Here is a 26,797-nt window from a genome sequence, read left to right as displayed (position 1 = left end):
TCAGGATGGAACAGCGAGGGCTGTTGGGTATACCAGGATGTTAAATGAGGGCTGTCGGGTATATCAGGATATTACACTGAGGGCTGTCGGGTATACCAGGATGTTACAGTGAGGGCTGTTGGGATGTCAGGATGTTCCCGTGAGGACAGTCAGGTATATCAGGATGTTACAGTGAGGTCTGTTCAGGTATGTCAGGATGTTACAGTGAGGGCTGTCGGTTATATCAGGATGTTACAGTGAGGGCTGTCAGTTATAACAGTGTTACAGCAAGGGCTGTCGGTTTTATCAGGATGTTACACTGAGGGCTGTCAGTTATAACAGTGTTACAGTGAGGGCTGTCGGTTATATCAGGATGTTACAGTGAGTGCTGTCGGGTATATCAGAATGTTAGACTGAGCGCTGTCATGTACATCAGGATGTTACAGTGAGGGCTATCGGGTATATCAGGATGTTACAGTGAGGGCTATCGGATATACCAACGTTACAGTGAGGGCTGTCAGGTATATCAGTATTACACTGAGTGCTGTCGGGTATATCAAGATGTTATAGTGAGGGCTATCGGGTATATCAGGGTGTTATAGTGAGGGCTGTCGGGTATATCAGGATGTGAGAGTGAGGGCTGTCAGGTACATCAGGATGTGAGAGTGAGGGCTGTCAGGTATATCAGGACGTCACTGTGAGGGCTGTTGGGAATATAAGGATGTTAGAGTGAGGGTTGTCAGGTACATCAGGATGTTAGAGTGAGGGCTGTCAGGTATATCAGGATGTTAGAGTGAGGGCTGTCGGGTACATCAGGGTGTCAGAGTGAGGGCTGTCAGGTATATCAGGATGTTACAGTGAGGGCTGTCGGGTATATCACCGTTACAGTGTGGGCTGTCTGGTATATCAGCGTTACAGTGAGAGCTGTCAGGTGTATCCGGATGTTACAGTGAGGGCTGTCGGGTATATCAGGATGTTACACTCAGGGCTATCGGGTATATCAGGGTGTTACAGTGAGGGCTGTCGGGTATATCAGCGTTGCAGTGAGGGCTATCGGGTATATCAGGATGGTAAAGTGAGGGCTGTCGGGTATATCAGGATGTTACAGTGAGGGCTGTCAAGTATATCAGCGTTACAGTGAAGGCTATCGGTTATATCAGGATGGTACAGTGAGGACTATCGTGTACATCAGGATGTTACAGTGAGGGCTATCGGGAATATCATTGTGTTACAGTGAGGTCTGTCAAGTATATCAGCGTTGCAGTGAGGACTATCGGTTATATCAGGATGGTACAGCGAGGGCTGTTGGGTATACCAGGATGTTAAATGAGGGCTGTCGGGTATATCAGGATATTACACTGAGGGCTGTCAGGTATACTAGGATGTTACAGTAAGGGCTGTTGGGATGTCAGGATGTTCCCGTGAGGACAGTCCGGTATACCAGGATGTTACAGTGAGGGCTGTCGGGTATATCAGGATGTTACAGTCAGGGCAGTCGGGTATATCAGCATTACAGTGAGAGCTGTCAGGTGTATCCGGGTGTTACAGTGAGGGCTGTCGGGTATATCAGGGTGTTACAGTGAGGGCTGTCAAGTATATTAGCGTTGCAGTGAGGGCTGTCAGGTATATCAGGATGTTACATTGAGGGCTGTCGGGTATATCAGGATGTTACAGTGAGGGCTGTCGGGTATATCAGTGTTACAGTGAGGGCTGTCGGTTATATCAGGATGTTACAGTGAGGGCTGTCGGGTATATCAGTGTTACTGTGAGGGCTGTCGGGTATATCAGGATGTTACAGTGAGGGCTGTCGGGTATATCAGTGTTACAGTGAGGGCTGTCGGTTATATCAGGATGTTACAGTGAGGGCTGTCGGGTATATCAGTGTTACAGTGAGGGCTATCGGGTATATCAGGATGTTACAGTGAGGGCTGTCAAGTATATCAGCGTTGCAGTGAGGGCTATCGGTTATATCAGGATATTACACTGAGGGCTGTCGGGTATACCAGGATGTTACAGTAAGGGCTGTTGGGATGTCAGGATGTTCCCGTGAGGACAGTCCGGTATATCAGGATGTTACAGTGAGGGCTGTCGGGTATATCAGGATGTTACAGTCAGGGCAGTCGGGTATATCAGCATTACAGTGAGAGCTGTCAGGTGTATCCGGGTGTTACAGTGAGGGCTGTCGGGTATATCAGGGTGTTACAGTGAGGGCTGTCGGGTATATCAGGATGTTACAGTGAGGGCTGTCGGGTATATCAGTGTTACAGTGAGGGCTGTCGGTTATATTACGATGTTACAGTGAGGGCTGTCGGGTATATCAGCGTTGCAGTGAGGGCTATCGGTTATATCAGGATGGTACAGCGAGGGCTGTTGGGTATACCAGGATGTTAAATGAGGGCTGTCGGGTATATCAGGATATTACACTGAGGGCTGTCGGGTATACCAGGATGTTACAGTAAGGGCTGTTGGGATGTCAGGATGTTCCCGTGAGGACAGTCCGGTATATCAGGATGTTACAGTGAGGGCTGTCGGGTATATCAGGATGTTACAGTCAGGGTAGTCGGGTATATCAGCATTACAGTGAGAGCTGTCAGGTGTATCCGGGTGTTACAGTGAGGGCTGTCGGGTATATCAGGGTGTTACAGTGAGGGCTGTCAAGTATATTAGCGTTGCAGTGAGGGCTGTCAGGTATTTCAGGATGTTACATTGAGGGCTGTCGGGTATATCAGGATGTTACAGTGAGGGCTGTCGGGTATATCAGGATGTTACATTGAGGGCTGTCGGGTATATCAGCGTTTCAGTGTGGGCTGTCGGGTATATCAGGATGTTACAGTGAGGGCTGTCGGGTATATCAGGATGTTACAGTGAGGGCTGTCGGGTATATCAGCGTAACAGTGAGAGCTGTCAGGTGTATCCGGATGTTACAGTGAGGGCTGTCGTTTTTATCAGGATGTTACAGTGAGGGCTGTCGGGTATATCAGAATGTTAGACTGAGCGCTGTCATGTACATCAGGATGTTACAGTGAGGGCTATCGGGTACATCAGGATGTTACAGTGAGGGCTGTCGGATATACCAACGTTACAGTGAGGGCTGTCGGGTATATCAGTATTACACTGAGGGCTGTCGGGTATATCAGGATGTGAGAGTGAGGGCTGTTGGGAATATAAGGATGTTAGAGTGAGGGTTGTCAGGTACATCAGGATGTTAGAGTGAGGGCTGTCAGGTATATCAGGATGTTACTGTGAGGGTTGTTGGGTATATCAGGATGTTAGAGTGAGGGCTGTCGGGTATATCAGTGTTTCAGTGAGGGCTGTTGGGTATATCGGAATGTTTCAGTGAGGGCTGTCAGGTATATCAGGATGTTACTGTGAGGGCTGTTGGGTATATCAGGATGTTACAGTGAGGGCTGTCGGGTATATCAGGATGTTACAGTGAGGGCTATCGGGTATATCAGGATGTTACAGTGAGGGCTGTCGGGTATATCAGGATGTTACAATGAGGGCTGTCGTGTATAAAAGGATGTTACAGTGAGGGCTATCGAGTATATCAGGATGTTACAGTGAGGGCTGTCGGGTATATCAGGATGTTACAATGAGGGCTGTCGTGTATATCAGGATGTTACAGTGAGGGCTGTTGGGTATATCAGGATGTTACAGTGAGGGCTGTCGGGTATGTCAGGATGTTAGAGTGAGGGCTGTCGGGTATATCAGGATGTTACAGTGAGGGCTGTTGGTGTATCAGCATTACAATGAGGGCTGTCGTGTATATCAGGATGTTACAGTGAGGGCTGTCGGGTATATAAGGATGTTACAGTGAGGGCTGTCGGGTATATCAGGATGTTACAGTGAGGGCTGTCGGTTATATTACGATGTTACAGTGAGGGCTGTCGGGTATATCAGCGTTGCAGTGAGGGCTATCGGTTATATCAGGATGGTACAGCGAGGGCTGTTGGGTATACCAGGATGTTAAATGAGGGCTGTCGGGTATATCAGGATATTACACTGAGGGCTGTCAGGTATACCAGGATGTTACAGTAAGGGCTGTTGGGATGTCAGGATGTTCCCGTGAGGACAGTCCGGTATATCAGGATGTTACAGTGAGGGCTGTCGGGTATATCAGGATGTTACAGTCAGGGTAGTCGGGTATATCAGTATTACACTGAGGGCTGTCGGGTATATCAAGATGTTATAGTGAGGGCTATCGGGTATATCAGGGTGTTATAGTGAGGGCTGTCGGGTATATCAGGATGTGAGAGTGAGGGCTGTCAGGTATATCAGGATGTGAGAGTGAGGGCTGTTGGGAATATAAGGATGTTAGAGTGAGGGTTGTCAGGTACATCAGGATGTTAGAGTGAGGGCTGTCAGGTATATCAGGATGTTACTGTGAGGGTTGTTGGGTATATCAGGATGTTAGAGTGAGGGCTGTCGGGTATATCAGTGTTTCAGTGAGGGCTGTTGGGTATATCGGAATGTTTCAGTGAGGGCTGTCAGGTATATCAGGATGTTACTGTGAGGGCTGTTGGGTATATCAGGATGTTACAGTGAGGGCTGTCGGGTATATCAGGATGTTACAGTGAGGGCTATCGGGTATATCAGGATGTTACAGTGAGGGCTGTCGGGTATATCAGGATGTTACAATGAGGGCTGTCGTGTATATCAGGATGTTACAGTGAGGGCTATCGGGTATATCAGGATGTTACAGTGAGGGCTGTCGGGTATATCAGGATGTTACAATGAGGGCTGTTGGTGTATCAGCGTTACAATGAGGGCTGTCGTGTATATCAGGATGTTACAGTGAGGGCTGTCGGGTATATAAGGATGTTACAGTGAGGGCTGTCGGGTATATCCGGGTGTTACAGTGAGGGCTGTCGGGTATATCAGGATGTTACAGTGAGGGCTGTTGGTGTATCAGCGTTACAATGAGGGCTGTCGTGTATATCAGGATGTTACAGTGAGGGCTGTCGTGTATATCAGGATGTTACAGTGAGGGCTGTCGGGTATATAAGGATGTTACAGTGAGGGCTGTCGTGTATATCAGGATGTTACAGTGAGGGCTGTCGGGTATATAAGGATGTTACAGTGAGGGCTGTCGGGTATATCCGGGTGTTACAGTGAGGGCTGTCGGGTATATCAGGATGTTACAGTGAGGGCTGTTGGTGTATCAGCGTTACAATGAGGGCTGTCGTGTATATCAGGATGTTACAGTGAGGGCTGTCGGGTATATAAGGATGTTACAGTGAGGGCTGTCAGGTGTATCCGGGTGTTACAGTGAGGGCTGTCGGGTATATCCGGGTGTTATAGTGAGGGCTGTCAAGTATATGAGCGTTGCAGTGAGGGCTGTCAGGTATATCAGGATGTTACATTGAGGGCTGTCGGGTATATCAGGATGTTACAGTGAGGGCTGTCGGTATATCAGGATGTTACAGTGAGGGCTGTCGGGTATATCAGTGTTACAGTGAGGGCTGTCGGTTATATCAGGATGTTACAGTGAGGGCTGTCGGGTATATCAGCGTTTCAGTGTGGGCTGTCGGGTATATCAGGATGTTACAGTGAGGGCTGTCGGGTATATCAGCGTAACAGTGAGAGCTGTCAGGTGTATCCGGATGTTACAGTGAGGGCTGTCGGTTTTATCAGGATGTTACAATGAGGGCTGTCGGGTATACCAGGATGTTACAGTGAGGGCTGTCGGGTATATCAGGATGTTACAGTGAGGGCTGTCAAGTATATCAGCGTTGCAATGAGGGCTATCGGTTATATCAGGATGGTACAGTGAGGACTGTCGTGTACATCAGGATGTTACAGTGAGGGCTATCGGATATATCAGAGTGTTACAGTGAGGGCTGTCAAGTATATCAGCGTTGCAGTGAGGGCTGTCGGGTATATTAGGATGTTTCAGTGAGGGCTGTCGGGTACACCAATGTTACAGTGAGGGTTGTCGAGTATATTAGTGTCACAGTGAAGGCTGTCGGTGTATCAGTGTTACAGTGAGGGATGTCGGGTATATCAGGATGTTAGACTGAGCGCTGTCGTGTACATCAGGATGTTACAGTGAGGGCTATCGGGTATATCAGGATGTTACAGTGAAGGCTGTCAGTGTATCAGTGTTACAGTGAGCACTGTCGGGAATATCAGGATGTTACAGTGAGGGCTGTCAGGAATATCAGCGTTACAGTGAGGGATGTCGTGTTTATCAGGATGTTCACAGTGAGGCCTGTCGAGTGTATCAGTGTTACAGTGAGGACTGTTGGCTTCATCAGTGTTACAGTGACGGCTGTCGAGTATATCAGGATGTTACAGTGAGGGCTGTCGGGTACATCAGGATGTTACAGTGAGGGCTATCGGGTATATCAGGGTGTTACAGTGAGGGCTGTCAAGTATATCAGCGTTGCAGTGAGGGCTATCGGTTATATCAGGATGGTACAGTGAGGTCTGTTGGGTATACCAGGATGTTACAGTGACGGCTGTCGGGTATATCAGCGTTACAGTGACGGCTGTCGAGTATATCAGGATGTTACAGTGAGGGCTGTCGGGTACATCAGGATGTTACAGTGGGGGCTATCGGGTATATCAGGGTGTTACAGTGAGGGCTGTCAAGTATATCAGGATGTTACAGTGAGGATTGTCGGGTATATCAGCGTTACAGTGTGGGCTGTCGGGTATATCAGGATGTTACAGTGAGGGCTATCGCGTATATCAGGGTGTTACAGTGAGGGCTGTCAAGTATATCAGGATGTTACTGTGAGGTCTGTCAGGAATATCAGTGTTACAGTGAGTGCTCTTGGGTATATCACAATGTTACAATGAGGGCTGTCGGGTGTATCAGTGTTACAGTGAGGGATGTCGGGTATATCAGGATGTTAGACTGAGCGCTGTCGTGTACATCAGGATGTTACAGTGAGGGCTATCGGGTATATCAGGATGTTACAGTGAGGGCTGTCGGATATACCAATGTTACAGTGAGGGATGTCGGGTATTTCGGGAGTTACAGTGAGGGATGTCGTGTATATCAGGATGTTCACAGTGAGGGCTGTCGAGTGTATCAGTGTTACAGTGAGGACTGTTGGGTACATCAGGATGTTACAGTGAGGGCTGTCGGGTATATCAGGATGTTACAGTGAGGGCTGTCGGGTATATCAGGATGTTAGAGTGAGGGCTGTCAAGTGTATCAGCGTTACAATGAGGGCTGTTGGGTATATCAGGATGTTACAGTGAGGGCTGTCGGGTATATCAGGGTGTTACAGTGAGGGCTGTCGGGTATATCAGGATGGTACAGTGAGGACTGTCGTGTACATCAGGATGTTACAGTGAGGGCTGTTGGGTATATCAGGATGTTAGACTGAGCACTGTCGTGTACATCAGGATGTTACAGTGAGGGCTGTCGGGTATATCAGGATGTTAGACTGAGCGCTGTCGTGTACATCAGGATGTTACAGTGAGGGCTATCGGGTATATCAGGATGTTACAGTGAGGGCTGTGGGATATACCAACATTACAGTGAGGGCTGTCGAGTATATCAAGATGTTCCAGTGAGGGCTGTCGGGTATATCAGCGTTCCAGTGAGGGCTGTCTGGTATATCAGGATGTTACATTGAGGGCTATCAGGTATATCAGGATGTTACAGTGAGGGCTATCGGGTATATCAGGATGTTACAGTGAGGATTGTCGGGTATATCAGGATGTTACAGTGAGGGCTATCGGGTATATCAGGATGGTAAAGTGAGGGCTGTTGGGTATACCAGGATGTTACAGTGAGGGCTGTCAAGTATATCAGCGTTGCAGTGAGGGCTATCGGTTATATCAGGATGGTACAGTGAGGACTGTCGTGTACATCAGGATGTTACAGTGAGGGCTATCGGATATATCAGGGTGTTACAGTGAGGGCTGTCGGGTACACCAATGTTACAGTGAGGGTTGTCGAGTATATTAGTGTCACAGTGAAGGCTGTCGGTGTATCAGTGTTACATTGAGCACTGTCGGGTATATCAGGATGTTACAGTGAGGGCTGTCAGGAATATCAGCGTTACAGTGAGGGATGTCGTGTATATCAGGATGTTCACAGTGAGGGCTGTCGAGTGCATCAGTGTTACAGTGAGGACTGTCGGCTTCATCAGCGTTACAGTGACGGCTGTCGAGTATATCAGGATGTTACAGTGAGGGCTGTCAGGTACATCAGGGTGTTACAGTGAGGGCTGTCAAGTATATCAGCGTTGCAGTGAGGGCTATCGGTTATATCAGGATGGTACAGCGAGGTCTGTTGGGTATACCAGGATGTTACAGTGAGGGCTGTCGGGTATATCAGGATGTTACAGTGAGGGCTGTTGTGTATATCAGCGTTACAGTGAGAGCTGTCAGGTGTGTCCGGATGTTATAGTGAGGGCTGTCGGGTATATCAGGGTGTTACAGTGAGGGCTGTCAAGTATATCAGGATGTTACAGTGAGGATTGTCGGGTATATCAGCGTTACAGTGTGGGCTGTCGGGTATATCAGGATGTTACAGTGAGGGCTATCGCGTATATCAGGGTGTTACAGTGACGGCTGTCAAGTATATCAGGATGTTACAGTGAGGATTGTCGGGTATATCAGCGTTACAATGTGGGCTGTCGGGTATATCAGGATGTTACAGTGAGGGCTATCGCGTATATCAGGGTGTTACAGTGAGGGCTGTCAAGTATATCAGGATGTTACTGTGAGGTCTGTCAGGAATATCAGTGTTACAGTGAGTGCTCTTGGGTATATCACAATGTTACAATGAGGGCTGTCGGGTGTATCAGTGTTACAGTGAGGGATGTCGGGTATATCAGGATGTTAGACTGAGCGCTGTCGTGTACATCAGGATGTTACAGTGAGGGCTATCGGGTATATCAGGATGTTACAGTGAGGGCTGTCGGATATACCAACGTTACAGTGAGGGATGTCGGGTATTTCGGGAGTTACAGTGAGGGATGTCGTGTATATCAGGATGTTCACAGTGAGGGCTGTCGAGTGTATCAGTGTTACAGTGAGGACTGTTGGGTACATCAAAATGTTACAGTGAGGGCTGTCGGGTATATCAGGATGTTACAGTGAGGGCTGTCGGGTATATCAGCGTTGCAGTGAGGGCTATCGGTTATATCAGGATGTTACAGTGAGGGCTGTCGGGTATATCAGGATGTTAGAGTGAGGGCTGTCAAGTATATCAGCGTTACAATGAGGGCTGTTGGGTATATCAGGATGTTACAGTGAGGGCTGTCGGGTATATCAGGGTGTTACAGTGAGGGCTGTCGGGTATATCAGGATGGTACAGTGAGGACTGTCGTGTACATCAGGATGTTACAGTGAGGGCTGTTGGGTATATCAGGATGTTAGACTGAGCACTGTCGTGTACATCAGGATGTTACAGTGAGGGCTGTCGGGTATATCAGGATGTTAGACTGAGCGCTGTCGTGTACATCAGGATGTTACAGTGAGGGCTATCGGGTATATCAGGATGTTACAGTGAGGGCTGTGGGATATACCAACATTACAGTGAGGGCTGTCGAGTATATCAGGATGTTACATTGAGGGCTGTCGAGTGTATCTGCATGACAGTGAGGTCTGTCGGGTATATCAAGATGTTCCAGTGAGGGCTGTCGGGTATATCAGCGTTCCAGTGAGGGCTGTCTGGTATATCAGGATGTTACATTGAGGGCTATCAGGTATATCAGGATGTTACAGTGAGGGCTATCGGGTATATCAGGATGTTACAGTGAGGATTGTCGGGTATATCAGGATGTTACAGTGAGGGCTATCGGGTATATCAGGATGGTAAAGTGAGGGCTGTTGGGTATACCAGGATGTTACAGTGAGGGCTGTCAAGTATATCAGCGTTGCAGTGAGGGCTATCGGTTATATCAGGATGGTACAGTGAGGACTGTCGTGTACATCAGGATGTTACAGTGAGGGCTATCGGATATATCAGGGTGTTACAGTGAGGGCTGTCGGGTACACCAATGTTACAGTGAGGGTTGTCGAGTATATTAGTGTCACAGTGAAGGCTGTCGGTGTATCAGTGTTACATTGAGCACTGTCGGGTATATCAGGATGTTACAGTGAGGGCTGTCAGGAATATCAGCGTTACAGTGAGGGATGTCGTGTATATCAGGATGTTCACAGTGAGGGCTGTCGAGTGTATCAGTGTTACAGTGAGGACTGTCGGCTTCATCAGCGTTACAGTGACGGCTGTCGAGTATATCAGGATGTTACAGTGAGGGCTGTCAGGTACATCAGGGTGTTACAGTGAGGGCTGTCAAGTATATCAGCGTTGCAGTGAGGGCTATCGGTTATATCAGGATGGTACAGCGAGGTCTGTTGGGTATACCAGGATGTTACAGTGAGGGCTGTCGGGTATATCAGGATGGTAGACTGAGGGCTGTCGGGTATATCAGCGTTACAGTGTGGGCTGTCAGGTTATATCAGGATGTTACACTGAGAGCTGTCAGTTATAACAGTGTTACAATGAGGGCTGTCGGTTATATCAGGATGTTACACTGTGGGGTGTTGGGTATATCAGCGTTACAGTGAGGGCGGTCGGGTATATAAGGACGTTAGACTGAGCGCTGTCGTGTACATCAGGATGTTACAGTGAGGGTTATCAGGTATATCAGGATGGTACAGTGAGGACTGTCGTGTACATCAGGATGTTACAGTGAGGGTTATCAGGTATATCAGGATGGTACAGTGAGGACTGTCGTGTACATCAGGGTGTTACAGTGAGGGCTGTCGGGTATATCAGGATGTTACAGTGAGGGCTGTTGTGTATATCAGCGTTACAGTGAGAGCTGTCAGGTGTGTCCGGATGTTATAGTGAGGGCTGTCGGGTATATCAGGATGTTACACTGAGGGCTATCGCGTATATCAGGGTGTTACAGTGAGGGCTGTCAAGTATATCAGGATGTTACAGTGAGGATTGTCGGGTATATCAGCGTTACAGTGAGGGACGTCGGGTATATTAGGATGTTAGACTGAGCGCTGTCGTGTACATCAGGATGTTACAGTGAGGGCTATCGGGTATATCAGGATGTTACAGTGAGGGCTGTCGGGTACATCAGGATGTTACAGTGAGGGCTATCGGGTATATCAGGATGTTACAGTGAGGACTGTCGGGTACATCAGGATGTTACAGTGAGGGCTGTCAAGTATATCAGCGTTGCAGTGAGGGCTATCGGTTATATCAGGATGCTACAGTGAGGGCTGTCGGGTATATCAGGATGTTAGAATGGGGGTTGTCGGGTATATCAGGATGTTAGAGTGAGGGCTGTCAAGTATATCAGCATTACAGTGAGGGCCGTCGGGTATATCAGGATGTTAGAGTGAGGGCTGTCGGGTATATCAGGGTGTTACAGTGAGGGCTGTCGTGTACATCAGGATGTTACAGTGAGGGCTGTCGGATATATCAGCGTTCCAGTGAGGGCTGTCTGGTATATCAGGATGTTACATTGAGGGCTATCAGGTATATCAGGATGTTACAGTGAGGGCTATCGGGTATATCAGGATGTTACAGTGTGGATTGTCGGGTATATCAGGATGTTAGATTGAGGGCTGTCGGGTATATCTGGATGTTAGAGTGAGGGATGTCGGGTACATCAGGATGTTACAGTGAGGGATGTCGGGTATATTAGGATGTTACAGTGAGGTCTGTAGGGTATATCTGGATGTTAGAGTGAGGGATGTCGGGTACATCAGGATGTTACAGTGAGGGATGTCGAGTATATCAGCGTTACAGTGAGGGCTGTCGGGTATTTCAGGATGTTACAGTGAGGGCTGTCGGGGATATCAGGATGTTACAGTGAGGGCTGTCGGGTATATCAGGATGTTACAGTGAGGGCTGTTGGGTATATCAGGACATTATAGTGAGGGCTGTCAGGTATATCAGGATGTTACAGTGAGGGCTGTCTGGTATATCAGGATGTTACATTGAGGGCTATCGGGTATATCAGCATGTTACAGTCAGGGCAGTCGGGGATATCAGTGTTACAGTGAGGTTTCTCGGGTATATCAGGATGTTACAGTCAGGGCTGTCGGCTCTATCAGGGTGTTACAGTGAGGGCTGTCGGGTATATCAGCGTTACAGTGAGGGCTGTCAGGTATATCAGCGTTACAGTGAGGGCTTTCGGTTATATCAGGATGTTAAGGTGAGGGCTGTTGGTTATATCAGTGTTACAGTGAGGGCTATCGGTATATCAGGACGTTACAGTAAGGGCTGTCGGTTATATCAGGATGTTAAGGTGAGGGCTGTTGGCTATATCAGTGTTACAGTGAGGGCTGTCAGGTATATCAGTATGTTACAGTCAGGGCTGTCTGGTATATAAGGATGTTACAGTGAGGGCTGTCGGGTATATCAGTGTTACAGTGAGGGCTGTCAGGTATATCAGGATGTTACAGTGAGGGCTGTCGGGTATATCAGTGTTACAGTGACAGGTGTGAGGTTTATCAGTGTGGCTGTGAGGTCTTTCAGAATGCTCTAGTGAGAGGAATGGGATATCTCCGTGTGGGGCATATCAGAGTGTTACAGTGAAGGGTCTGGGGTATGTCAGTGTGTTAAAATGAAGACTGTGGAGTATATCAGGATGTTACAGTGAGTGGCGTGGATTATATCAGGGTGTTTCAGTGAGGGGTATGGTGTAGAATCAGATTGTTTGAGCGAGGGTTGTGGAGTCAATTCACTTTGTTACAGTGTGGGATGTGGGGTGTATCAGTGTGTTGAAGTGAGGCTGTGGGATATATCAGAGTGTTACAGTTCGAGGTGCGGATTATATCAGAGTGTTGCAGCGATGTTTGTGGGGTATACCAGTGTGTTACAGAGAGAGTTGAAGGGAAGATCAGAGCATTGTAATGGGGCTGTGGGTTATCATCAATTATTGTAGTGAGGTGAGTGGTGTATATCAGTGTTACAGTGAGGCATTTGTGATCCATCAATGTGTTACAGTGAGGAGTTTGGGATGTATCAGGATGTTACAGTGAAGAGTGTGGGTGTATCAGGGTGTTACATTGAGGAGTGTGCGTTTATCAGGGTGTTACAGTGAGGGGTGTGGGGGATATCAGGATGTTACAGTGAGGAGTGTGGGTGTATCAGGGTGTTACAGTGAGGAGGGTGGGATGTATCAGGGTGTTACACTGAGGAGTGTGAGATACATTAGAGCATTATGGTGAGGGATGTGGGTTATGTCATTGTGTCACAGTGAAGCCTGTGGGTTATGTCAGTGTTATTACAGTGAGGGCTGTGGGTTATATCAGTTTGTTAGAGTGAGAGGTATGGGGTATATTAGAGTGTTACAGTGAGGGGTGTGGGGAATAACAATATGTTATACGGAAAAGTGTGGGGAATATCAGAGTATTACAGTGAGACGTGTGTGAAATGTCAGTATGTTAGAGTGAGGGATGTTAGGTATATCAGAGCGTTATAGTGAGTGATATGGGCTAAATCAGAGGGTTACACTTACAGGTGTGGGGTATATCAATGTGTTACAGTGAGGTTTGTGGGGTGTAGCAGAGTGTTGCAGAGAGAGTTGTGGGAAATATCAGAGCATTATAATGGGGGCTGTGGGTTATCATCAATGTGTTGTAGTGAGGTGTGTGGTGTATATCAGTGTTACAGTGAGGCATATGTGGTCCATCAATATGTTACAGTGAGGAGTGTGGATGTATCAGGGTGTTACAGTGAGGGGTGTGGGGTGTATCAGAGTGTTGCAGTGAGGTGTGTGTAGTATATCAGACAGTTACAGTGAGGAGTGTGGGATGTTAGGTATATCAGAGCATTATAGTGAATGATATGGGCTAAATCAGAGGGTTACACTTACAGGTGTGGGATATATCACTGTGTTATAGTGAAGGGTGTCGGGTATATCAGTGTTACAGTGAGGAATGTGGGATATATCAAGGTGTTACAGTGAGAGGAGTGTGGTGTGTATCCGAGTGTTGCAGTGAGGGGTGTGGGATGCATAATAGTGTTGCATTGAGGGGTATGTGATATATCGGAGCGTTACGCTGAGGGGTGTGGTGTATATTACAGCATTATAATGAGAGGTGTGGAGTGTATCTGTTACAGTGAAGGGTGTGGGGTATATTAGGGTGTTACAGTGAGGGGTATATCAGTGTTTTACAGTGAGGGATGTGGTGGTTATCAGTGTGTTACAGGGAGGGTTGTGGGGGATATCAGTGTGTTACAGTGAGGGTTGTGAGAGATATCAGTGTGTTACAATGAGGGATGGGAGTTATATTAGTTTGTTACAATGAGGGGTGTGGGATATATTCGGGTGTCACAGTGAGGGATGTAAGCTATATCAGTGTGTTACAGTAAGGGTTGTGAGATACATCAGTGAGTTACAGTGAGGGATGTGGGGTATATCAGTGAGTTACAGTGAGGGGTATGGGGTATGTCAGAGTGTTACAATGAGGGACATGGGGTATATCAATGTGTTACAGTGGGGGTTGTGGATATCAGTGTGTTAAAGTGAGGGTTGTGGGGTACATCAGTGTGTTACAGTGTGGGATGAGGATACAGTGAGACGTTTGGGATATATCAATATGCTACAGTGAGTGTGGGGTGTATCAGAGTGTTGCAGTGAGGAGTGTGGGGTATATCAGAGTGTTGCAGTGAGGGGTGTGTAGTATATCAGACAGTTACAGTGAGGAATGTGGGATATATCAGGGTGTTACAGTGAGGAGTGTGGGATGTATCAAGGTGTTACAGTGAGGAGTGTGGGATGTATCAGTGTGTTGCATTGAGGAGTGTGTAGATGTATAATAGTATTGCATTGAGGGGTATGTGATATATCGGAGGGTTACACTGAGGGGCGTGGGGTATATTACAGCATTATAATGAGGTGTGGAGTTTATCTGTTACACTGAGGGGTGTGGAGTATATCAGTGTGTTACAGTGAGGGGTGTGGTGTATATCAACATGTTACAGTGAGGGGTGTGGTGTTTATCAGAGCATTACAGTGGGGGGCTGTGGGGTATATCAGTGTATTGCAGTGGGAGGGATGGGATTTATCGGTCTGTTTCAGCGGGGGATGTGCGGTATATGAGGATGTTTCAGTGGGGGATGTGCGGTATATGAGGATGTTTCAGTGGGGGATGTGCGGTATATGAGGATGTTTCAGTGGGGGGTGTGCGGTATATGAGGATGTTACAGTGGGGGATGTGCGGTATATGAGGATGTTACAGTGGGGGGTGTGCGGTATATGAGGATGTTACAGTGGGGATGTGCGGTATATGAGGATGTTACAGTGGGGGATGTGCGGTATATGAGGATGTTACAGTGGGGGGTGTGCGGTATATGAGGATGTTTCAGTGGGGGATGTGCGGTATATGAGGATGTTACAGTGGGGGGGGTGCGGTATATGAGGATGTTACAGTGGGGGATGTGCGGTATATGAGGATGTTACAGTGGGGGATGTGCGGTATATGAGGATGTTACAGTGGGGGGGGTGTGGTATATGAGGATGTTACAGTGGGGGATGTGCGGTATATGAGGATGTTACAGTGGGGGATGTGCGGTATATGAGGATGTTACAGTGGGGGGTGTGCGGTATATGAGGATGTTACGGTGGGGGATGTGCGGTATATGAGGATGTTTCAGTGGGGGATGTGCGGTATATGAGGATGTTACAGTGAGGGATGTGCGGTATATGAGGATGTTACAGTGGGGGGTGTGCGGTGTATGAGGATGTTACAGTGGGGGATGTGCGGTATATGAGGATGTTACAGTGGGGGTTGCAGGATAATGCGCTGTGCCCTGGCTGTACTGAGCTGTAAAGCTGGAGAGGAGCAAGAGGATTGCACATGGTAGATGTCAGCTGTGGGGGGAGGGAGGTGCTGCTTTTGACTCTATGGGGAACCGGTTGAAGTGTGTGAAATTTACATTCACTTGTCTTTCAGAACCTCAATGATGTGTGCCTTCATACAGGCCTCTGACACTGGTCATCCTCATAGCTGCTGAGTAAAACTGAAACTGTCCATGGAGCCTGGTCTCTGATTCTGGGTCACTGCTGATTCCAAATAAATGTTCGATTGACAACAGAGAGAAGTCACAATACAGTACTTATAAACAAGGCCCTGGACGGAGAGGCTATGAAGGATAATGTTACGAGCATACCACACTTCAAAAGTCTTAGCTCCCTCCCAGGAATCACAAGCCTGACCACCCCGGCCGATTCATCATCTCGACCTGCTTCTGCCCAACCGAACTCATCTCCACATACCACATCCAGGAACTCCCCACATACATTTGGGACACCGTCCACGCCCTCCACCTCCTCTAAGACTTTTGTTTTCTTTGCCAATGCCTCACCTTCACCATGGGACATCCAATCCCTCTACACCTCCATCCACCATGACCAGGGCCTCCAAGCCCTCTGCTTCTTCCTCTCCCAACGTCCCCAACAGTACCCTTCCACCGACACTCTCATTCGTTTGGCTGAACTGGTCCTCACCCTTAACAATTTCTCCTTCAAATCCTCCCACTTTCTCCAGTCCAAAGGGGTAGCCATGAGCACCCGTATGGGCCCCAGCTATGCCTGTCTCTTTGTTGGCTACATAGAACAGTCCATCTTCTGTAATTACACCGGCCCCACTCCCCACCTCTCCCTCCGCTACACTGATGACTGCATTGGCGCCACCTCGTTGAGGAGGTTGACCTTCATCAACTTCACCAACACATTCCATTCACCTGGACCATCTCAGACACCCCCTCTCCTTCCTGGACCTCTCTATCTCCAGCAATGGTGACCAACTCAACACTGATATCTTCTACAAACTCACTGACTCCCACAGCTACCTGGACTACATCTCCTCCCACCCTGCCTCCTGTAAAAATGCTATCTCTTATTCCCAAATCCTCTGCTTCCGCCATATCTGCTCCCAGGAGGAGGAATTCCACCAGAACACACCAGATGACCTCCTTCTTTAGAGACCACAATTTCCCTCCCATGTGGTTGATGATGCCCTCCAGTGCATCTCATCCACATCCCGCCCCTCCAGCTTTGAACCCCAACCCTCCAACCGTAACAAGGACAGAACGCCCCTGGTGCTCACCTTCCACCTTACCAACCTTTGGATACAACGCATCATCCTCCGATATTTCCGCCACCTCCAAATGGACCCCACACCAGGGATACATTTCCCTCCTCATCCCTATCCACTTTCCATAAAGACCATTCCCTCAGTGACTACCTGTCAGGTCCACACACCTCCCCCACCCACCAACCCACCCTCCCGTCCTGGCACCCTCCTCTGCCACCGCAGGAATTACAAACCCTGCACCCACACCTCCTCCCTCACCTCCATTCAAGGCCCCAAAGGAGCCTTCCACATCTATTAAAGTTTTACCTGCACATCCACCAATATCATTTATTGTATCCGTTGCTTCTGATACGGTCTCCCCTACATTGGGGATACTGGGCGCCTCCTAGTGCTTTAGGGAACATCTCCGGGACACCAACCAACCACACCGCCCCGTGGCCCAACATTTCAAATCCCCCCTCGTCGAGGACACACAGATCCTGGGCCTCCTCCATCACCACCTGACGCCTGGAGGAAGAACGCCTCATCTTCCGCCTCAGAACCCTCCAACCCCATAGTATCAATGTGTATTTCACCAGTTTCCCTATTTCCCCTCCCCCCACCTTATCCAAGATCCAACCTTCCAACTCAGCACCATCCTCTTGAACTGACCTACTTGTCTATTTTCCTTCCCACCAATGCGCTCCACTCTCCTCTCCAATCTATCACCATTAACCCCCATCTTCATTGACCTACCGCTTTCCCAGCTACCTTCCCCCCAGCCCCCGCCCATTTATCTCTCCACCCCCTTGGCTCACAACTCTCATCCCTAATGAAGAGCTTATGCTCGAAACGATAATTCTCCTGCTCCTCAGATGCTGCCTGACTGGCTGTGCTTTTCCAGCACCACACTCTCAACATTTCAAATAAGGCCCATCCCCGTCCCCCAACCCGCCCCAGTTCCCGTCCCCCAACCCGCCCCAGTTCCCGTCCCCAACCCGCCCCCAGTTCCCATCCCCCAACCCGCCCCCAGTTCCCGTCCCCCAACCCGCCCCAGTTCCCGTTCCCCCAACCCGCCCCAGTTCCCGTCCCCCAACCCGCCCCAGTTCCCGTCCCCCAACCCGCCCCAGTTCCCGTCCCCCAACCCGCCCCAGTTCCCGTCCCCAACCCGCCCCAGTTCCCATCCCCCAACCCGCCCCCAGTTCCCGTCCCCCAACCCGCCCCAGTTCCCGTCCCCAACCCGCCCCCAGTTCCCATCCCCCAACCCGCCCCCAGTTCCCGTCCCCCAACCCGCCCCAGTTCCCGTCCCCAACCCGCCCCAGTTCCCATCCCCCAACCCGCCCCCAGTTCCCGTCCCCCAACCCGCCCCAGTTCCCGTCCCCAACCCGCCCCCAGTTCCCATCCCCCAACCCGCCCCCAGTTCCCGTCCCCCAACCCGCCCCAGTTCCCGTCCCCCAACCCGCCCCCAGTTCCCGTCCCCCAACCCGCCCCAGTTCCCGTCCCCCAACCCGCCCCAGTTCCCGTCCCCCAACCCGCCCCAGTTCCCGTCCCCCAACCCGCCCCAGTTCCCGTTCCCCCAACCCGCCCCAGTTCCCGTCCTCCAACCCGCCCCAGTTCCCATCCCCCAACCCGCCCCCAGTTCCCGTCCCCCAACCCGCCCCAGTTCCCGTTCCCCCAACCCGCCCCAGTTCCCGTCCCCCAACCCGCCCCAGTTCCCGTCCCCCAACCCGCCCCAGTTCCTGTCCCCCAACCCGCCCCAGTTCCCGTCCCCCAACCCGCCCCAGTTCCCGTCCCCCAACCCGCCCCAGTTCCCGTCCCCCAACCCGCCCCAGTTCCCATCCCCCAACCCGCCCCCAGTTCCCGTCCTCCAACCCGCCCCAGTTCCCGTTCCCCCAACCCGCCCCAGTTCCCGTCCCCCAACCCGCCCCAGTTCCCGTCCCCCAACCCGCCCCAGTTCCCGTCCCCCAACCCGCCCCAGTTCCCGTCCCCCAACCCGCCCCAGTTCCCGTCCCCCAACCCGCCCCAGTTCCCGTCCCCCAACCCGCCCCAGTTCCCGTTCCCCAACCCACCCCAGTTCCCATCCCCCAACCCGCCCCAGTTCCCGTCCCCCAACCCGCCCCAGTTCCCGTCCCCCAACCCGCCCCAGTTCCCGTCCCCCAACCCGCCCCAGTTCCCGTCCCCCAACCCGCCCCAGTTCCCGTTCCCCAACCCACCCCAGTTCCCATCCCCCAACCCGCCCCACTTCCCGTTCCCCAACCCGCCCCACTTCCCGTTCCCCAACCCGCCCCCAGTTCCCATCCCCCAACCCACCCCAGTTCCCGTCCCCCAACCCGCCCCAGTTCCCGTCCCCCAACCCGCCCCAGTTCCCGTCCCCCAACCCGCCCCAGTTCCCGTCCTCCAACCCGCCCCAGTTCCCGTTCCCCCAATCCGCCCCAGTTCCCGTCCTCCAACCCGCCCCAGTTCCCGTTCCCCCAATCCGCCCCAGTTCCCGTCCCCCAACCTGCCCCAGTTCCCATCCCCCAACCCGCCCCAGTTCCCGTCCCCCAACCTGCCCCAGTTCACATCCCCCAACCCGCCCCAGTTCCCGTCCCCCAACCCACCCCAGTACCCATCCCCCAACCCGCCCCAGTACCCATCCCCCAACCTGCCCCAGTTCCCATCCCCCAACCCGCCCCAGTTCCCGTCCCCCAACCTGCCCCAGTTCACATCCCCCAACCCGCCCCAGTTCCCGTCCCCCAACCTGCCCCAGTTCACATCCCCCAACCCGCCCCAGTACCCATCCCCCAACCCGCCCCAGTACCCATCCCCCAACCCGCCCCAGTTCCCGTCCCCCAACCCGCCCCCAGTTCCCATACACAGACACAGTTGGGGAGGTAGAGGATCGAATATACAACCAACTTTTCAAGCAGTGTGAGAATAATAAGGCAGTGATAGTGTGGAATTTTAAATACTCAGATATTTACTGGGATTGTTTTATTGTGTAAGGGGAAGTCTAAATTCCTAAATTGTACCCATGAGAACTTTGTTTAAGCCAATATGTACAAAGCCCAACAAGGGTGGGGGGGGGAGTTAAAAACCCAATATTCAATATGAAGAAAATAAGGAAAACAAAGAGAGTGTATGAGAAAACATTGATGGGACAAAAGGCAATCTGTGTGTGGGAAAAGACATGGACACAGTCCTCAATAAATATGCTGTGTCAGTCTTCACAATGGAAAAGGATGACACAGGTTTTCTGTCCATTTCAATTAGATCGACCCCATCCCTCTTAACTCCATCGAGTACAGACCCACAGTCTTCAATTGCTCCTCACATGACAAGCCCTTCATACCTGGGATCATTCTTGTAAGCCTCCTCTGGACTCCAATGCCAGCACATCCTTCCTTAGGTATGGGGCCCAAAACAGCTTACAATATTTCAAATGCAGTCTGACCAGAGCCTTACACCGCCTCAGCCATACGGCCCTGTTTTTGTATTGTAGCCCTCTTGGAATGAATGATAATGTTGCATTTGCCTTCTTAACTGCCAACTGAACTTGCACATTTACCTTAAGAGAATCCTGAACCCGGACTCCAAACTTCCTTTGAGCTTTAGATTTCCGAAGCCTTTCCCATTTAGAAAATAGTGTGTACCTGTATTCTCTCCACCAAAGTGCGTAACCACACAATTTCCAATATTGTATTCCATCTGCCACTTCCTTGCCCATTCTCCTAGCTTGTGTAAGTCCTTCTGCGACCTCCCTGCTTCCCCAACACCATCTCCTCCATCTATCTTTGAGTCATCTGCAAACTTAACAACAGTGCCCTTCGTCCCTTTATCCAGATCATCAAAGTATAATTTGAATAGTTATGGGCCAAACACTGGCCCCTGCAGACCTCCAGTCGTCACTGGCTACCATCCCCTACATGCACCACAGCTTCTCAATGCCCATCATCCTTCTCAGTTTTCCTTTAGTCTCCTGTGAAGCCTTCTCCAAGCTTATCATATCCATGAGCCTATTTCCAATTCCACAATCTGATTCCCAGCAAACCATTGAACAGCCAACTTCCCGTTCCAATGCCCATGTTAGCTAGTAATGACAGACCAAGAGCTGTCATTCAGAGCCGTTGGCATCATACCCATTAGAAAAATGCTCCATCTATCTGTTCAAACTACAGATCCACCTCCATTGTCCTTATACCAGATACCTCATAAAGCAGTGCCAAGTTTCCACAACTTCCCTACCCAAGTTCCACTCGGATCACCACAGGTAACAACCCATAGCAAAATCACAACAAACAGAAAAGTGAGTGTGACCATAGCGCATCGTCTTTCACCGTCCTGGGATTTTCACCCCTTTCAGTGCCTCTCTCCTCTGTCCAGTCTGAAGGATTCCCTTGTTTGATCCTCTGTTCCCTATCCAGTCAGAGCTAAATTATTGAGCAAAGGAGCTTTCCCGTCTGGCCCCAAGAATCTTTAATTGATCTCATCCTCTTTGTTCAATTGTATTGTTCAGAATAAGTAGAAAATTCTCATGGCATTGGCAGGCAAGTTTTAAGACCATCTCAGCAGGGAAATTTCTTTTTCTATGTAAAATAAAACACAGGAAGAGTCCTGAGGAATGTCACACTCTTTCCTCATTCAGGTACACTGGTTACATTCCTAATTCAACTAGATGGCAGGTTGTACCCTCTCCACTGGGCCAGTGTTTGGTGAAGCCTAACAAATGAAAAAAAGCAAAATGTGACCTTGAGCTAAAATGATGGAAAAGTGCAAGCTGGCGATCTTGACATGTGGGTTTCTGCCCTCGATTCATTGATCAGAAAACTTTGAATAAATGATCAACACGCGAGATCTCTAGCCCCAAGGGCTGAAATATATTAATATTTTCCTGATGAAAGATGGACATTGGGATATGACCAGGTCAACAGGGTCCAAATACTTTGGCTAGAGAGTAGTGTGCTGCCATGACACTGCAGCACTGTGCCAACCATCCCCTTTAACCACTAGAATATCAGGCAACCGTCATCAACTGCCACCAAAATGTGCCAACCATCCTTTCATCCACTAGAATATCAGGCAACCATCATCAACTGTCACCAGTCAAACACTTCTTCAACCTATTTCACTAACATACCCTATCTAAAGTTTTCTTTTCGGTTGCATCCAATCTGCAAGCACTGCCTTTGCCACCAAAGGACGAGAATGTTTGACATCCGCGCCGATCGATCCAAGATCCCTGGCACCCAAATCAGTCATCCTTCAACTTTTCTATATGACCTCAAAACTCAGACTACATACAGAATCCAACTCAAGACTCTTGAGAAGCGCCATCAATGTTGTTTGAGAAGGATTCTCCACATCAGCAGGGAAGACACACGTGCGAACATCAGTCTCCTTGAAGCAGCTAATAGCACCACCGTCGAGCCCATGATCATTTGAAACTAACTCTGCTCAGTCGGCCACACGCTTAGAATGCCTAAGTTCTGACTACCAAAGCAAATTATTTTTATCCAACTCAGAACAGGCACCGATTCCCTGAAGGCTTCCCTTGAGAAATACAAGACATAGAGATACCGGTGTTGGACTGGGGTGGACAAAACACCAGGTTATAGTCCAACAGGTTTATATTTGGAAACACTAGCTTTTGGACTGCTGCTCTCCTCTACCTCTAAGTAAACCTGTTGGACAATAACCTGGTGTTGTAAGATTTTTAACTTGCTCAGAAATACAAATCACATGTCAACCCATGGGAGAACCATCTTCAGAAGAAACTGACTTGGAGGAAACTCCTGTGTGAAGGAACACATTTCTCCAAGAACACCCATCAGTCCCCTCACTCTCTCCCATTACCCCCCTCACTCTCCCCCATCCTCCCCACACTCACTCTCCCCATCCTCCCCCTCAGTCTCCCCGATCCTCCCTCTCATCCCCCTCAGTCATCCTCATCCCCTCCCTCACTCCCCCATCCTCCCACCTCACTCACCCCATCCTGCCCGTTCACTCCCCCTCACTACCCCCATTCTCCCCTTTACTTGCCCCCATCCTCCCCCCTTCACTACCCCCATCCTCCCCCATCACTCCCCCCTCAATCTCCCCACCCATCTTCCACCCCTCACTCTCCCCCATCTTCCCCACCCTGTCTCCCCCATCCACCCCACCCTCAGTTTCCCCCATCCTCCCCCTCACTCTCCCCCCATCCACCCCACCCTCACTCTCCCCATCCTCCCCACCTCACTCTCCCCATCATCTCCCCCTTCATCTCCCCCATCCTCTCCACCCCCCCCCCACCCATCCCCCATCTCTCTCACCCATCCCCCATCCCTCTCCACCCATTGATCTCCTGCCCATCCCTCTCCCCCATCCCTCTCCCCATCCCTCTTGCCCCCCCCACCCCTCTCCCCACCATCCCTCTCCCCGTCATCTCCCTCCCCATCCCTATCCCCCCATCCCTCTCCCATCATCCCCATCCGTCTCCCCATTCCTCTCATCCACCCCATCATCCCATCCCTTCCTCCTCCCCTCATCATCCCTCCCCTCCCCCATCATCCCTTCCCCCTCCCCCATCATCCCTTCCCCCTCCCCAATCATCCCTCCCCTCCCCCATCATCCCTCCCCTCCCCTCCATCATCCTTCTCCTCCCCTCACCCCATCATCCCTCCCCACCCCACATCATCCCTCCCCTCCCCACATCATCCCTCCCCTCCCCATCATCCCTTCCCCCATTATCCCTCCCCCCATCATCCCTTCCCCCTCCCCCATCACCCCTTCCCCCTCCCCATCATCCCTTCCCCCTCCCCCCATCATCCCTTCCCCCTCCCCCCATCATCCCTTCCCCCTCCCCCATCATCCCTTCCCCCTCCCCCATTATCCCTCCCCTCCCCCATCATCCCTTATCCCTCCCCATCATCCCTCCCCCTCCCCAACATCCCTCCCCTCACCATCGCTCTCCTCCCCCATCTTCCCTCCCCCCACTTTCTTCCCCATCATCCCTCCCCTCCCTTCCCATCATCCCTCCCTTCCCCTACCCTCCATCATCCCTCCCCTCCCCTCACCATCCCTCCCTTCCGCCATTATCCCTCCCTTCCCCTCCCCTCCCCTCCCACCCATTATCCCTCCCCTCCCCATCATCCCTCCCCTCCCATCATTCCTTCCCTTCCCCCCCCCCCTATCATCCCTTCCCCCTCCCCCATCATCCCTCCCCCCCCATCATTCCGTCCCTCCCCCATCATCCCTCCCCTCCCCCATCATCCCTTCCCCCTCCCCCCATCATCTGTTCCCCAACCCCATTGTTCTACTCCTCCATCATCCCTTCCCCCTCCCACATTATCCCTTTCCTCCCCCCCATCATCCCTTCCCCCCTCCACTCATCATCCCTTCCCCCTCCCCCCATTATCCCTCCCCTCCCCCATCATCCCTTCCCCCTCCCCATCATCCCTCCCCTCACCATCTCTCTCCTCCCCATCTTCCCTCCCCCCACTTTCTTCCCCCATCATCCCTCCCCTCCCTTCCCATCATCCCTCCCTTCCCCTACCCTCCATCATCCCTCCCCTCCCCTCACCATCCCTCCCTTCCCCTCCCCTCCCCTCCCACCCATTATCCCTCCCCTCCCCATCATCCCTCCCCTCCCATCATTCCTTCCCTTTCCCCCTCCCCCTATCATCCCTTCCCCCTCCCCCATCATCCCTCCCCCCCCCATCATTCCATCCCTCCCCCATCATCCCTCCCCTCCCCATCATCCCTTCCCCCTCCCCCCATCATCTGTTCCCCAACCCCATCGTTCTACCCCCTCCATCATCCCTTCCCCCTCCCACATTATCCCTTTCCTCCCCCCATCATCCCTTCCCCCTCCACTCATCATCCCTTCTCCCTCCCCTCATCATTCCTCCCCTCATCATCTCTCCCCTCCCCTCATCATCCCTCCCCTCCCCCCATAATGACTCCCCTCCCCCCATTATCCCTTCCCCCTCCCCATCATCCCTTACCCCTCCCCCCATCATCCCTCACCTCCCCCATCATTCCTCCCCTCCCTCCATTTCTTCCTCCTCCCCCAATCATCCCTTCCCCCTCCCCATCATCCCTTCCCCTCCCCCCATCATCCCTTTCCTACCCCCATCATTCCTCCCCTCCCCCATCATCTGTTCCCCCTCCCCCATCATCCCTTTTCTCCCCCCTCCTCCCTTCCCATCATTCCTCCCCTCCCCATCATCCCTCCCCCATCATCCCTCCCCCCTCCCCATCATCCCTCCACCCATCATCCCTCCCCCTCCCCCATCATCCCCCCCATCATCCCGCCCCCATCATCCATCCCCCTTCCTCCATCATCCCTCCCCCATCATCCCTCCCCCCCCCCATCATCCCTCCACCCATCATCCCTCCCCCTCCCCCATCATCCCCCCCATCATCCCGCCCCCATCATCCATCCCCCTTCCTCCATCATCCCTCCCCCCATCATCCCGCCCCCCCACCCCCCATCATCCCACCCCCCCATAATGACTCCCCTCCCCCATCATCCCTTCCCCTCCCCCCATCATCCCTTCCTCCTCCCCTCATCTTCCCCTCCCTCCCCCCTCCCATCATCCCTCCTCTCCCTCATCGTCCCTTCACCCTCCCCCCATCATCACTCCGCTCCACCCATCATCCCTCCCCCTCCCCATCATTCCTCCCCTCCCCCATCATCGCTTTCCTCCCCCCATCATCCCTTCCCCGTCCCCCCCATCATCTATCCCCCATCATCCCTTCCCCCTCCCACTCCCCTCCCCATTATCCCTCCCCTCGCCCCTCCCCTCCCCATCATCCCTCCCCTCTCCCCTCCCCCATCATCCCTTCCCACTCCCCATCATCCCTTCCCCCTCCTCTCCCCATAATCCCTTCCCCCTCCCCTACCCCATCATCCCTGTCCCCTCCCCTCTCCCCTCCCCATGATCCTTCCCCTCCCCCTCCCCATCATTCCTCCCCTCCCCATCATCCCTCCCCCTCCCCCATCATCCCTCCACCCATCATCCCTCCCTCCATCATCCCTCCCCCCTCCATCATCCTCCCCCATCATCCCTCCCCATCCCTCCATCATCCCTCCCCACATCATCCCTCCCCACATCATCCCTCCCCCCCATCATCCCTCCCCTCACCCCCCATCATCCCTCCCCTCCCCCATAATGACTCCCCTCCCCCATCATCCCTTCCTCCTCCATTCATCATCCTTCTCTCCCCCCTCTCCCATCATCACTCCCCTCCCCCCATCAACCCTCCTCCCCATCATCCCTTCCCCGTCCCCTCCCCATCATCCCTCCTCCCATCATTCCTCCCCTTCCCCCATCATCCAACCCCCATCATCCCTTCCCCTCCCCTCCCCATCATCCCTCCCCTCCCCCATCATCCATCCCCCATCATCCCTTCCCCCTCCCACTTCCCTCCATCATCCCTTCCCCGTCCCCTCCCCATCATCCCTCCCCCTCCCCCATCATCCATCCCCCATCATCCCTTCCCCCTCCCACTCCCCTCCATCATCCCCCCCCTCCCCATCCCTCCCCTTCCCCTCCCCCATCATCCCTTCCCCCCCCCCATCATCCCTCCCCACTCCCCCATCATCCCTCCCTTCCCCTCATCATTCCGTCCCTCCCCATCATCCCTCACCCCTCCCTCCATCACCCTCACCTCCCCCATCATTCCTCCCCTCCCTCCATTTCTTCCTCCTCCCCCAATCATCCCTTCCCCCTCCCCCATCATCCCCCCCCCCATCATCCCTTCCCCCTTCACTCATCATCCCTTCCTCCTCCCCTCATCATCCCTCCCCCCACACCCCCACTCATCCCTCTCCCCC

The 26,797-nt window shown here is 51.9% G+C and overlaps 1 protein-coding gene across 1 annotated transcript in view; it reads left to right on the top strand.

Moving 5' to 3' along the window:
* The window catches only part of LOC132831131 (beta-1,4-mannosyl-glycoprotein 4-beta-N-acetylglucosaminyltransferase-like), a 195,265-nt gene that overhangs the window by 6,959 nt on the left and 161,509 nt on the right, over positions 1 to 26,797 (top strand). The window lies entirely within an intron of this gene.

Source organism: Hemiscyllium ocellatum, chromosome 33 (assembly GCF_020745735.1).
Source record: "Hemiscyllium ocellatum isolate sHemOce1 chromosome 33, sHemOce1.pat.X.cur, whole genome shotgun sequence".
Taxonomy (NCBI): Eukaryota; Metazoa; Chordata; class Chondrichthyes; order Orectolobiformes; family Hemiscylliidae; genus Hemiscyllium; species Hemiscyllium ocellatum.
Note: the sequence above shows the minus strand (reverse complement) of the source record. Positions and strands in the feature narration are given on the sequence as shown.